We start from the raw sequence: 13,412 nt of genomic DNA, 5'->3' as shown, positions 1-13,412 counted from the left end.
TAAGTGCAGTGTTGTGCTGTTGGGAAAGGGAGGTGAGATGTGGTCTTGGCCCTTGGGCTCAAGTTATTCTAGTTGCCAGACTTTGTACTTCAGTGTATCCTCAGGCCAGTGACCTGGCTTCTCCAGGATTGTGATGAGCCTCAAAAGAGGCCTGGTAATAGTGGTTGATACTCACTGAAATCTTATGAACCTGATCCCTGTGTGTAGATAATCTTATTTAATCCTTACGCACCCACTTGTGGTAGGTTCTACTATTAGCACCGTTTTAGACACAAGAAAACAATTAAATCACAGTCCAAGGTCATATATTCATGCATTTAACCTCCTCCACTGTGTCTGAAACCGTGTTTGAAAGTACAGGGAGGAGTACAGAAGAAGCTGTGCTTCTTGGATAACAACTTTTTTTTTCTTAAAGTTTACTTTGGGACCATTTAAAAATTTCACATGATAATAAAACAAGTTAAGTTTTAAAAATAACAACCCTTCTGGGAATAGTGGCTCAAGCCTGTAGTCCCAGATATTTGGGAAGCTGAGGTAGGAGGATAGCAAGTTCAAGGCCAGCTTGGGCAATTTAGGAAGACCCTTTTCCAAAATAAAGAATAAAAAGTGCTGGGGATTTAGCTCAGGGTTAAAACAACCCTGGGTCCAATCCCCAGTATACACTCCACCCCTGCCCCCCCCAAAAAAAAACTTTAAAAAACTGAAGAATGGAAAGTAAAATGAAATCAGTGAGCCTAACCTTTCTGAGCTTATTGAGTTTGTTGCATGATATGCCACCATAATTACTCAATTGCTTTAATGCCATAATACCTACACAGCAGCTCAGAATAGCAGTTTATACTGCTATAAACAATATGATTACTGAAAGCAATTTATTATTATTTTTGGACACTTCATTTTAATCTTAGAATATATTCTAAGGACTATTCTGTAAGCTATATAGGTAGATTAATACATCTTGAAGTTACCTGAAATAATCCCTGTCTATATAGTTGCAAATATGAAATCATCAAATCCAAATAAGTAATAATGAATATTTATGGAATCAAGTTTGATACGATAGTCTGCCTGGTTATGTATGTTTACATAAGACATTAAACATGAGGCTTAGCAGTTCTTCCAATGGTTAACTAAATATAATTTAGTTAAGTACCCTTCACCCCCTTTTCCTTGAGCAGTCACTATAATTGGAAGGGACTTTAGAGCTCATATGTCCTTTCTCTAATTAAATATGAATCCAAGTCTTAGAAGGGTCAGATGACTTTTTAAATGTCCGAAGTCCAAAAAGATCATAGCATAGGAAAGAAAATATCCTCCTTCCCAATTCAGTTTATATGTTTGCTTGCTTTTTTTTTTTTTCTTGGTATCCGGGATTGAACCCAGGGGGCATTTAAGCACTGAGTCACATCCCTAGTCCTTTTTATATATTTAATTTTATTTTGAGACAGGGTTTTACTAAGTTGCTCAGACTTGCTTTGAACTTGCAATCCTCCTTCCTCAGCCTCCTGAGCCCATGTGATTCCAGGCATGTACCAACAAGCCTGGCTGGGAATCTTTTTATTGCACAGTTATACCACACAGCTTGCTGTTGAGGAAATGTACAGAAATTTGATTGATTTTGTTTTGTTTTGTTTTTTAAGAGAGAGTGAGAAAGAGAATTTTTTTTTAATATTTATTTTTTAGTTCTTGGCGGACACAACATCTTTGTTGGTATGTGGTGCTGAGGATTGAACCCAGGCCGCACGCATGCCAGGCGAGCGCGCTACCTCTTGAGCCACATCCCCAGCCAATGATTTTGATTTTTATTCTTGGTTTAATTAGGTGGTTATTACATAAAGCTATAATAGCCTCTTGTATTTTGGAACTTTGTGAGAATGTGCTGTGTTCTAAATAACTGCATTTTTTTTCACATTCCATAAAATACAGTTCTGTACTTTAAAGTAGACTTTTGTATACTTTCTCACTGATTTTGTCTTTTTTTTTTTTTTTTTCGGTGCCAGGGATTGAATGTAGGGGCACTCCACCACTGGAGCCATACCCCAAGCCCTATTTTGTATTTTATCTAGAGACAGGGTCTCACTGAATTCCTTAGCACCTCATTTTTTGCCAAGGCTGGCATCGAAATCGTGATCCTCCTGCCTCAGCCTCCTGAGCCACTGGGATTACAGGCGTGTCCCATTGCACCCAGCTTTTAAAGAATTTTTTTCCCTGAACATATATAATAACAGAGCCAGAAGAGACCTTTGCAGTTATCTTACAGATGAGGTAACTGAAACTCAAAGATTGGTGATACTTCAAACAGTTCTTGTGGGTTAGGTACAAGTGTTTATGAATTCACAAGGGCCATAAACTCTTAAAAGAAAGACTTTCTGTTTAGAATTTTGTATAAAAGCTTTATGAGTTGGGTGTCATGGCACCTGTCTATAATCCAGCTGCTCAGGAGGCTGAGGCCAGAGGTTTACAAGTTTAAGACCAGCCTCAGCACCTTAGAGAGAAGAGCAGGTGGGTGCTAGAGGTGCAACTCAGTAGTAGAGCATTTTCCTAGCTTGTGCAGGACCTGGGTTCCAACCCCAGTCCTACCAGGGGAAAAAAATAAAAAGGGTATGAATGGGGCTGGGGATGTGGCTCAAGCGGTAGCGCGCTCGCCTAGCATGCGTGCGGCCCGGGTTCGATCCCCAGCAGCACCGCATACCAACAATGATGTGTCCGCCGAGAATTAAGAAAAAATAAATAAATGTTAAAATTCTCTCTCTCTCTCTCTGTGCCCCCCTCTCTCTCACTCTCTCTTTAAAAAAAAAAAAAAAAAAGGGTATGAAAAATTCTGCTTTCATAACTGCTGATCAGTTGAGAGTTTTGAGTGATGGAGATTTTTCTGTGTTTAATTAAATGTCTATTTTTGGCACTTTATTCCTATTCTTATCCAAACCCTCTAAGGATTCTGTAGAGTATAATTTTATTCAGAAAGAATTCTAGCTATTTTTATCCATGATTCTTTGTGACATGTTCTTTTTGAAGATTTTATTAGCATTGCTAGAGAGGTTTTGATTCTGTGAGTTTTTATTTCCTTGAAGCTGCCTTGCCATCACTTGATGTTCTTCCTGTCTTGACTGGCCCATGATGTCTCCCGTGTCTTGTGTTGTGCAGAACTGATGCATTTAGCCACTGAAAGGCTATGCACTGTGTGCTTATTTTGTTATTAGTTGAAAAGGTTAGTGCTTCCTTATTGTACTGGCTGGTGGTTTGGTTATAGATACTTCCTTAATGAAAAGTGAAGTTTAAAAAATTTAATGTTAATTGAAAAGAAAAGAAGTAATATGTCTTGCAACTAGTATCTGAAATGGGGACAGTCATGTAGACCTGACCCTGACTCCAGGTAGATACCTTCAGAATTCAGTTGGATTGTTGCATCCCCAGCTGGTGTAGGAAAATTAGGTAAGTGGTATCAGAGAATCACAGAACTGGCCAGAGTAATGACTGGCAACTTAGGAAATCAAGGATCTACCAATTTTTTTGTGTGATAATTGCAAAAAAGTTCAATATTTTTCTATCTTCATTAAATCTATTAATGGAAATAAAGTAAAGTGAATGAAAAAATATTGTGAGACTTTAATGTTTATTTGCTTGTTTTGGTTCTGGGAATTGAACTCGGGATACTTTACCACTAAGCCATATTTCCCAGCCTTTTTCTTTTTTGAGAGAGCATCTTGCTAAGTTGATGAGTTGTCCTCAATCTTGTGATCCTCCTGAGTTGCTGGAATTATAGGCATGCACCACTGTGCCAGGCAATACGTTTTTATTTATTTATTTTAGCAAAATTTGGGATTGAATGAGGGCTTCATGCATGCTTGGCAAGCGCTTTAACACTGAGCCACATCACCAGCCTTAGTGTTTGTTTTGGTTACCTTAGAATAGTAGAAGGTTTGAGCTGTATTAATTTAAATTTGAAAGATATATACATTATATGAGATTTATGTTTTCTTCAGTAGACCATAGATTTAAAACAAGGTAGCTGGTTATGGTGGTGCTTGGCTGAAATCCCAGTGGCTAGAGAGGCTAAAGCCGAAGGATTGCAAGTTCAAAGCCAGCCTCAGCAATTTAGCGAGATTCCATCTCAAAAGAAAGAAAGAAAAGGGTTAGGGACAGGCTCGGTGGTTCAGTGCCCCTGGGTTTAAATCTCTGGCACGCGTATACATACCACGGAATAAACCTATGAGTGGTTAGGCAACGTGTGTGGCTACATTAGAGTTTGTTAAACATCTCAGTCAGACTATTTAAATATATATTTTAAAATAGTTAATATGTGTGTTTATTTTATTTGGCATTGGGGATTGAACACAGATGTGCTCTACTACTGAGCCACATTCCTAGCCCCCTGCCTTTTTTTTTTTTTTTTTATGTTTATTTCTTAGTTTCAGGTGGACACAATATCTTCATTTTACATTTATGTGGTGCTGAGGATTGGACCCAGTGCCTTGTGCATGCTAGGTGAGCGCTCTACCACTGAGCCACAACCCCAGCCCATCCCTAGTCCTTTTTATTTTTTTTTTTTATTGCCAAGTTGCTGAAGCTGGCCTCAAACTTGTAGTCCTCCTGCCTCAATCTCCTGAATCATTGAGATTACAACCACTGCCTGGTTGAACTGTCAGTTTTTTATGACATTTATATGGACCTATTTTTAAGTGTAAAATCTTGGATTACTTATTTTGATTCCTTTTTTTCATCCCTCACAAATGAGATTTTTAGTATGTAATTTTTAAAATAACTTAATGGGTTGTAATTTATGTATGTTTTTTTTTCCCCTTTCTTCTGTTGTATATATCTTGAAAGTACTGTGATAATCAAGAGACGAAAGCATTTCTAGCAGCCATTAGGGCTGCCTCTTGCCCTTTATAACCTACTTCTGCTTCTTGCCCCAGGTTATCACTAGTGTTGTCTGTCACTGTGGAGCAGTTGGCAGTTCCTAGAATTGTGTGTCATGGAATCATACTGTGTGTCATATTTTGAGTATGACTTTTGGGAGCTGGGGGGTTGCGTGGGGTACCGTGATTGAACTCAGGGGCACATCCTCCTTCCTCAGCCTCCTGAGCTGCGGGAATTACAGGCATGTACCATCACGCCTGGCTGGGTGTGACTTCTTTCAGCAAAATAATTTTAATATCCATTTATGTTGTTTCATTTGTGAATTCCATTGAGTGGATATGTATGTGTTTAACCATTTTTTTTTTTTTTTTTGGCCATTCACCTGCTGATGAACATTTCAGTTGTTTCCAAGCTTTTGGCAATTAGGGAAAAAGCTTTGATGAACATTGCTGTACAAGTCTTTGTATGGATTTGTATTTCATTTCTCTCAGATTGAGTGGAGCAGTGGCTTCATATGAGTAGACAGCTTTTCAAGAAACCATCCCACAGGTTTCCACAGTGATTGCAAGTTTCTACTTCCCTATGCAGTGCGCTAGAAGTTCAGTTCTTTTTTTTTTTTTTTTTTTGAGAGAGAGAATTTTTTAAATATTTATTGTTTAGTTTTCGGTGGACACAACATCCTTGTTTGTATGTGGTGCTGAGGATCGAACCCGGGCTGCAAGCATGCCAGGCGAGCACGCTACCACTTGAGCCACATCCCCAGCCCCTAGAAGTTCAGTTCTTTATAATCTTAACCAAGACTCAGTCGTGTCTGTTTCTTTAATTTTAGCCACTTTAGGGGGTGTATAGTGATAGATCATAGAAGGTTTAATTTTAATTTCCTGATCACTAGATATGTTGAACATATTTTCAAGTCTTATCACCCACTTGTATATACTATTTTATAATGTATCTGTTTAAATTTTTTTGTCCAATTTTTTAAAAATTAGACTATTTGTCCTTTATAATTTGGTTGTAAGAGTTTTTTTTGTCTGTAAGATAGAAGTTCTGCTGGGTGCAGTGGCATACACATGTACTCCCAGCGGCTCGGGAGGCTGAGGCCGGAGGATCGAAAGTTTGAAGCCAACCTCAGCACAAGTGAGGCACTAAGCAACTCAGTGAGACCCTGTCTCTAAATTAAATAGAAAATAGGGCTGGGGATGTGGCTCAGTGTTCAAATGCCCCTGAGTTCAATCCCCCAGTACCAAAAAAATAAAAGAAAAAAGATAGAATTTCTTTGTGACCCTCTTTGCTATATTGTGAATATTTTTCCATAAAGTGATCTTTTTTCTTTTAATGCTATCCTTTATATTTAATTTTGCTCAAGTCCAATAAATCATTGTTTTCTTTTTGTATAAGTATCTCTGATTCAAAGACTGCAAAGATTGTTTCTGTACTTCCTTCTAAAAATCTTGGTTTTTATATTTTAAATTAATTTTGTATATGATGCTTGTTGGGCTGAGAGTTTTTCTTTTTTTATCAATTATTTATTTATTATTGATTTATTTGTTATACACAATGGCAGAATGCAATCATTTCATATTATACGTGTAGAGCATAATTTTTCAAGTTACTGATTGTACACAAAGCACTTTCATATCATTCATGTCTTCATATATGTACTTAGGGTAATGATGTCTAAGTCATTCCACCATCGTTTCTACCCCCTTTGCCCCCTCCCTTCCCCTCCCTCCAAGAGTTTTTTCTTTTCCATCCAGATGCCAGTTATTGGAGTAACCTTTCTTAAAAGATGTCTTTTCTCATTAAATTGCCTTGACAACCTTATTTTGAAAATCAATTATTTGTAACTGGGTGCAGTGGTGCACACCTATAATTCCAGCTACTTGGGAGGCTGAGGCAGGAGGATCACAAGTTCAAGGCCCTCCTCAGCAATTTAGCAAGGCCTTAAGCAACTTAGTGAGACCCTGTCTGAAAAAAATAAAAGGGCTGGGGATGTTTCTCAGTGGTAAAATATCCCTGGGTTCAATCTACAATACCCCACCCAAATACACACACAGACATATTCTCATTCTCTCTCTCTCTCACACACACACACACATATGTATATGTATTTGCCTTGTTTTGATACCAAAGTAATAGTATCCTCAAACATTAATTGGCTAGTATTTCGTTCTCTATTTTCTTAAAGAGTTTCTAAAGTTTTAATGATTTTGTTTTGGTGCCATATGTTTGCTAGAATTCACAGTACATCCATTTCTAAGTACTTATTTATGAATAGTTACTTCAAGTTACAAATAGATATAGGCCTATGTTTATAGTTGCTAATGTTGACCTTTCTCATTTCTAAAATTGCTAATTTATTTCTTCTTGACCAATTTTAATAGAAATTTATCAACGTTATTCTTCTGTTGAGGCAGCCAGAGTTAGGTTTCATTGGTTTTCTCTTTATTAATGTTGTTTCTAGCCAGGCTCCTTGGCACAAACCTGTAATCCCTGTGGCTTGGGAGGCTGAAGGAGGAGGATCACAAGTTCAAACCCAGCCTCAGCAACTTAGGAACACCCTGTCTCAAAAGATTAAATGAACAGGACTGGGGATGTGGCTCAGTGGTTAAAGTGCCTCTGGGTTCAATCCCTGATACCCCTCCCCCCACCCCACAAAAAAAAAAAAAAAGTGTTTCTACCTATTTGAGGGTTTAATTTGATGTCCCCCCCCTCCCAGCTTCCTAAAGTGGGATCTTAGTAATTCATCTTATGTCAAATTTTGAGTTGTTTTATCTTTCTGTTTAAAATGTTTTGCAGATTTTTTGAAATATTTTTCTTTGACCCATGAATTATTTAGAATTAAATTGTTTAATTTTCTGATACTTGTAGCATTTCTAAATTTTAATTTTTGATATATTGCTAATTTATTCCCCCCCCCCTTTTTTTTGTACTCAAAATTGAACCCAGGAGTACTTAACTGCTAAACCACATCCCCAGGGTTGGGGATGTGGCTCAAGCAGTAGCGCGCTCGCCTAGTGTGCGTGGGGCCCGGGTTCGATCCTCAGCACCACATACAAACGAAGATGATGTGTCCACCGAGAACTAAGAAAAAATAAATAAATGTTAAAATTCTCTCTCTCTGTCCCCCCTCTCTCTCACTCTCTCTTTAAAAAAAAAAAATAATAAATAAAAAAAAATAAACCACATCCCCAGCTCTTTTTTTTTTTTTGAGATAAGATCTTGCTACATTGCTTAAGGCCTCACTAAGTTGCTGAGGCTTGCCTTTAACTTGGGATCCTCCTTCCTCAACATCTGGGCTTGTGCTACCACACTGGGCTCCACTTTATCCTTGTAGTCAGAGTGCACTCCGTGTGGTTTCAGTCTTTTCAAATATACCGAGAATTTTTTCTTGTTTGGCATGTGATTTATCTAGGTTTATGTTTTTTGTGACTTGTAATGATTTTTACTCTGCAGTTATTGGGTGTGTGGCTATATTGTTTTTAAAAAGTGATTGATATTATTCAGCTCTTCTATATTGTATGAAAGTTGTTGTTATCTAGTTGTATTCTTAGTTATTGAAAGAGGTGTATTAAAGCCCTCATCCAAGAGTATGGATTTGGTTATTTCTCCTTTTGGTTTTGTTTATTTTTGCTACATACTGCACCATCATCCCCTCCACCGGGGGTGAGGATTGAATCCAGGGGTGCTTAACTACTGGACCACATCTCCAGCCCTTTATATTTTTAATTTTGAGACAGAGTCTTGCTAAGTTTTTCAGGCTGGCCTCTAACTTGCAATCCTCCTGCCTCAGCCACCTGAGTTGCTGGGATTACAGGTGTGTGTCACCATGCCCAGCTTGCTGCATGAATTTTTGAAGTTGTATCATTAGACACATGACACATGTACATTTATGTCTTTCTTCACATCTGGTGATAACATAGCCACTCTAGCTTGTTTTTGTGGTATATCTTTTCTCCAGCTTCTTATTTTAAATCTTATTTTTTTCTTTGTATTTAAAATGCATCTATTGTGTACTGCATTTGTTCCCTGCTTTTTAATCCAGTCTGAGATGTTTTTATTGGGAGTTGTTTATTTTAATTTAATGCTTGTGGTTCGTAGGTTATATTGAGCCACATGTATACTTTTTAGAAAAAATGTTCTTAAGTTTTAGGTAGCCACAGTCTCTTTATTTTACATTTAGGTGGTGCTGAGGACCCAACCAGTGCCTCTGCATGCCAGGTGAGCACTCTACCACTAAGCCACAACCCCAGCCCCACATTTTTAATATAAGTGCTTTCATTGGAAAAGGAGGAGACACTAATTTATACAGTAGTTTTTCCATTATCAGTGGTTTGTATCTTTGTGGTTTCCATATCCTATGTACTGTAGTCTGAGAATATTAAATGGACTATTCCAGAAGTAAACAGTTCATAAGTCTTACATTGTGTGCCATTCTGAGTAATGTTCTTTTGTTGTCCCACTCCACCCACCTGGATGGAGTGAATTTTAGGAATTTTCTCCTTGTCCAGTGCATCCACACTGTATATGCTACCTGCCAATTAGTCACTTTGTAGCCTTTCAATTATTGGATCCACTGAAGCATTCTTCCAGTGCTTGTATTCAAGTGACCATTGAAATACTCAGCTAATGCTGAATCACAGTGTCTGTCATTCACCTTGCTTCATCTCATCTGTAGGCAGTTATATTATCTCACATTACTCTAAGAAGAAGGGCAAGTATGGTACAGGGAGAGAGCCCACTTTCATATAGCTTTTATTGAAATTAGACATGATTTTTAAAATTTTGTTTTAATTTATTATTGTTGATCTTATATGTACCTAAGAGATTAAATGTTATTGAAGATGTGTATGTAAGTATCAGAGAAACATAAAGGGTTTGATACCACCGTTGTGGTTTCAGGTATCCCCTGGAAGTCTTAGAATGATCCCCTGAGGGCAAGAGAGGACTGTGGTAAATACCTTATTTTCATGGCCACATGACTTGTTGTTTTTGGTCTAGTGGGCAACTTGTAGAATAGTTCTGGACAGTTTTTCTTTGCTCATACATGTTAACATGTATTATCTTTTTACATAAGAGCAATTTTGTACTACTGTGGAGAAAGAAGAAATATCTTCTTGTCTTATTGGAAGGTGAAGGTACTCTTAATGATAATGGGCATATTCCTTTATGTATGTAATAATAATATGTTTTATAGTACTTTAATTTTTTTTTTTTTTTTTTTTTAACTAGACATCAAACCCAGGCTTGGGCTTGTGAGCCAAGTGCTTTGTCACTGACCTACATCCCAGCTCTACTTTAATAGTTTAAATTGTGGTAATTGTAAATGTTAAATTATTTACATTTTGATGTGTTATGTTAAAATACAATTATGTTCAAATATGAAGAGGCATAGTGTTTCCCTGAAAGATCTTGTCTGGAATGTCTCTGTGTGTGCAGTTGGTAGAGGCTCCCCATTCACTTTTAGCTTGCATGAGTTGTAAACATAATGCTATGCAACATACAGATGGCCTGTCTTCTCCTCACGTGGTTATTTACAATCTTTTTTTCTGTTTACAATAGACTTTTATATTCATGCTTAGAAACTATAGCAGAAAGAAAAGCCCTATTGCCTGAGACTGTGGTTTTCTAGAAAAACCATGCTCACTTGCTTTTGCTACCCTGATACTGGATTTCCTTCTTGGCGCTCGGGCATCTATTCCATTTCCTAATAAAATTAAACAACTTTTTCGTAGTAATTTATTACCATTTTTATGTTTACCTTTTCTCACCAATACTCACTCTTTTTTTCCATGTGTGTGTGTGTGTGTGTTACACACTTATATACACACTCATTTTATAAAAGTAAAATTTATAATCATGCAGCAAGGAGTTTATCTCAATGGAGACAGCTTTATTCCCTGAAATATGGATGGCTGTTAGATATTTGGATTAAGCTTTTTACATATTCAACAGTGTGTCTGTTTACTCATTTATTTATGCACACCCACATCTGCTTCAACAAAGAATTAAAGTCTTCCAGTACCCTAATGGTTTTTCATCTCTGACCTATAAATACTACTGTTTGTTAATCATTGATATTGGTCATCTTCATTTCCTGAGCCCTACCCTGACTTGATATCTGGTTTTTGGTGGAAAGGTCCTAAATGTTTATTGAAAGGTGGAATCAAAAAATAAGGCTCAAGTCCATATTATATTTGATAATCCAGAACTTGGTGTTTTGAGGTTGCTATAGCAGAATATGCAGATTAGCCTACTGTAAGGATCAATTTCATCTTTTGTTTTATTCTAAAAATATTAAATTGATAGATTTTTGTTATAGATTTCTTTTTGTTCACCTTTTTTTCTTTCCTTTTTTTTTTTTTTTTTTGAACCCAGGGGTGCTTAACCATTGAGCCACATTCCCAGCCCCTCCCCATTTTTAACTTTTTTTATGAGGGGTACCAGGGATTGAATTCAGGGGCACTTGACCACTGAGACACATCCTCAGCTCTATTTTGTGCTGTATTTAAAGACAGAGTCTCACTGAATTGTTTAGGACCTCATTAAATAGCTGAAGCTGGCTTTGAATTTGCATTTCTCCTGCCTCAGCCTCCCAAGCCTCTGGGATTATAGGTTATGCATCATGTGCCCAGATAGCTGTTTGTTGATCTTTTAGTAAAAGTCACCAAGGCCTCCAGACTGGATTAGCTCTTTAGCACTTGTGACAAGAATGGGATGTGTGATGTATTTCTCAGCTCTTATAGGCATTGCTGGGTGCCCTTTTGTGGAGTCTACAAAAAGCCTGTGGTCAGAAATATTCTGATGTTCATTCTACACACACACTCTTTTTTAAGTATTTCTCCTTTCAAATGAATTAACATTAAATGGTTAATCTTTGCTGATTTGGTTTACTTGGTGGGGTCTTTTCAGGGTTTTTGATTTGTTGTTGAAAAGAATAATGGGAAAAGTTGATATGCTTCATGATTTCTTATTATGGAAATCCAATAAATTTCAGAGCTGCACCTTATATAAATCAGTCTTGACAAGTACTGCTGTTAGTGTTCTATTTGTGTAATAACAGGCTATTGGAGTCTGCTGCATGCTGTGCTGTTAATTAGTCCTGTTAGTGGAGATGCAGACACCATGCAGTTGAGGTTTTCTGGTAAAACATACCTTTTCAACTGATTATTAACATAATAATGTATAAATTTCAACTTTTTTTTTAATTTTTTTTTTTAAAGAGAGAGTGAGAGAGGAGAGAGAGAGAGAAAGAGAGAGAATTTTTAATATTTATTTTTTAGTTCTCGGCGGACACAACATCTTTGTTGGTATGTGGTGCTGAGGATCGAACCCGGGCTGCACACATGCCAGGCGAGCGCGCTACCGCTTGAGCCACATCCCCAGCCCTTTTTTTTTTTTTTTTTTTTTTTTAATATCTTTTTTTTTTTTTTTAAAGAGAGAGAGAGAGAGAGAGAATTTTTTTTTTTTTTTTAGTATTTTATTTCTTAGTTCTCCGCGGACACAACATCTTTTGTTGGTATGTGGTGCTGAGGATCGAACCCGGGCCGCACGCATGCCAGGCGAGCGCGCTACCGCCTGAGCCACATTCCCAGCCCCAAATTTCAACTTTTAGTTATTGTGTTTTGACCAATTGGAAACGTTTTGAGCTTAGATTTTGAAAATTAAGTGTTACAAAATTTTACCAGTTTTACTTTCTTTTCGATAAGAACTTCATAAACTCCCTCTAGTCTCAAGTTCCAGGTAGCAACGTGTAAGAAATCACCTGATTTATTTCTTTTTCTTGGTTTTTTTGGATGCATATGGCTTTTAAGTTTTACTGTCTTACTATTTTGTTCCTTTTCAGGTGGTCTGTAGCTTTGCTTAAAGCTTCATGCCCCACTCTCTTCTTCCCTGAGATGATGGAGAGCATTATCTGGTTGCTCTGGCATGGAAGGGAGCTAAAGGCCACTTATATTACAACCTCTGATGATGAAACCTTCGTGACTTGTGTTTTATAGTTTTAACAGAATAGTTTATCCTAGATTCTTTTAATTTGTCTTGCTCCTAGCACAGCCTTTCACAGGCGGGGCTCTGCTTTTCCTTATGAGCCACCCCATCAAGATTCTTCAGCCATTTTTTTTTCCTTTCATATAAAAGCTTTATTGGGATATAATTCAAATTCTATCTAGTTCACCCATTTGAAGTGTTCAGTTTTATGGTTCTTAGTATGTTTGAGATTTGTGCAACCATTGCCACAATTAATTTTAGAACATTTCTGTTACCCCACAAAGAAACCCCTGTACTCACTAGCTGTCACTTCCCATTGTCCCCTCTCCTTCAGCCCCTGGCAGTAACTGAGCTACTTTCTGTCTTTTTGAACCTGCCTGTTCTGGAGATTTCACATAAATGGTGTCGTATAATACCAGCCTTTCATGATTGGTTTCTTTTTCTAAGGGTGGAGTTTTCAAGTTTCATCTGACATTGTGATATTAGCCATTTCTGTGTATAACCATTTTGTTTTTCCTCTGGTCAGCCTTGCTGCATGTCTTCTAAGCCGGGGCCCCTTCACC

The 13,412-nt window shown here is 37.5% G+C and overlaps 1 protein-coding gene across 7 annotated transcripts in view; it reads left to right on the top strand.

Annotated features, from left to right (window-relative positions):
* Rere (arginine-glutamic acid dipeptide repeats) overlaps positions 1 to 13,412 on the top strand; it is a 407,183-nt gene that overhangs the window by 277,644 nt on the left and 116,127 nt on the right. The window lies entirely within an intron of this gene.

The sequence above is a fragment of the Ictidomys tridecemlineatus genome, chromosome 11 (genome assembly GCF_052094955.1).
Source record: "Ictidomys tridecemlineatus isolate mIctTri1 chromosome 11, mIctTri1.hap1, whole genome shotgun sequence".
NCBI classification, from domain to species: Eukaryota; Metazoa; Chordata; class Mammalia; order Rodentia; family Sciuridae; genus Ictidomys; species Ictidomys tridecemlineatus.
The sequence above is the reverse complement of the archived record's forward strand: the minus strand, read 5'-3'. Positions and strand labels throughout refer to the sequence as shown.